Source organism: Ascaphus truei, chromosome 15 (assembly GCF_040206685.1).
Source record: "Ascaphus truei isolate aAscTru1 chromosome 15, aAscTru1.hap1, whole genome shotgun sequence".
Classification (NCBI taxonomy): domain Eukaryota; kingdom Metazoa; phylum Chordata; class Amphibia; order Anura; family Ascaphidae; genus Ascaphus; species Ascaphus truei.
In genome coordinates this window covers 5,873,051-5,874,895 of record NC_134497.1, presented here as the reverse complement: position 1 = coordinate 5,874,895, position 1,845 = coordinate 5,873,051, and positions in this window count along the sequence as shown.

Sequence of the window (1,845 nt, the reverse complement as noted above, 5' to 3'; positions counted from 1 at the left end):
GAGCCCACATGCACCTCCTGATACGTAGAGCCCACACGCACCTCCTGATACATAGAGCCCACACGCACCTCCTGATACGTAGAGCCCACACGCACCTCCTGATACGTAGAGCCCACACGCACCTCCTGATACGTAGAGCCCACACGCACCTCCTGATACGTAGAGCCCACACGCACCTCCTGATACGTAGAGCCCACATGCACCTCCTGATACGTAGAGCCCACACGCACCTCCTGATACGTAGAGCCCACACGCACCTCCTGATACATAGAGCCCACACGCACCTTCTGATACGTAGAGCCCACACGCACCTCCTGATACGTAGAGCCCACATGCACCTCCTGATACGTAGAGCCCACACGCACCTCCTGATACGTAGAGCCCACACGCACCTCCTGATACATAGAGCCCACACGCACCTTCTGATACGTAGAACCCACACGCACCTCCTGATACGTAGAGCCCACACGCACCTCCTGATACGTAGAGCCCACACGCACCTTCTGATACGTAGAACCCACACGCACCTCCTGATACGTAGAGCCCACACGCACCTCCTGATACGTAGAGCCCACACACACCTCCTGATACGTAGAACCCACACGCACCTCCTGATACATAGAGCCCACACGCTCCTCCTGATACGTAGAGCCCACACGCACCTCCTGATACGTAGAGCCCACACGCACCTCCTGATACGTAGAGCCCACACGCACCTCCTGATACGTAGAGCCCACACGCACCTCCTGATATGTAGAGCACACACGCACCTCCTGATACATAGAGCCCACACGCACCTCCTGATACGTAGAACCCACACACACCTCCTGATACGTAGAGCCCACACGCTCCTCCTGATACGTAGAACCCACACGCACCTCCTGATACATAGAGCCCACACACACCTCCTGATACGTAGAACCCACACACACCTCCTGATACTGCACCGACACACTTTATTCGAGCAAATACCCGGTATGTACCTGGCAAATACCTGGAATGCGCCGCTCCTCACCTCTGACAAGCCCCGTTGCATTTGCCTTCCCAGCCTGGGTTCATGCCTGGCTGACGGGCGGCTGATCTGTTAAATGATAATGATTAGGATTTAATAGGCTGCAATGCTTCGCGTGTCTACCAGATGGCATAAATTCATGAATTGTAATGCAGTATATATATATATACTGTGCAGTATTGCAGCCAGCAGAAATAAAATGCTTCAATCCCTGCTTGGAAAATACCTCAATGCACTTGGGCAGAAAACAGTCACAAACCTCAATACACCCGGGTATACCCGAATTCGTGGGACTAGCCGAGCTCGAATAAAGTGTGTCGCCAGTGTACGTAGAGCCCACACGCTCCTCCTGATACGTAGAGCCCACACGCACCTCCTGATACGTAGAGCCCACACGCAACTCCTGATACGTAGAGCCCACATGCACCTCCTGATATATAGAGCCCACACGCACCTCCTGATACGTAGAGCCCACACGCTCCTCCTGATACGTAGAGCCCACACGCAACTCCTGATACGTAGAGCCCACACGCACCCCCTGATACGTAGCGTCCACACGCACCTCCTGATACGTAGAGCCCACACGCACCCCCTGATACGTAGAGCCCACACGCACCTCCTGATACGTAGCGCCCACACGCTCCTCCTGATACGTAGAGCCCACACGCACCTCCTGATACGTAGAGCCCACACGCACCTCCTGATACGTAGCGCCCACACACCCTTCCTGATATATAGAGCCCACAGGCACCTCCTGATACATAGAGCCCACACGCACCTCCTGATACGTAGAGCCCACAGGCACCTCCTGATTCATAGAGCCCACATGCACC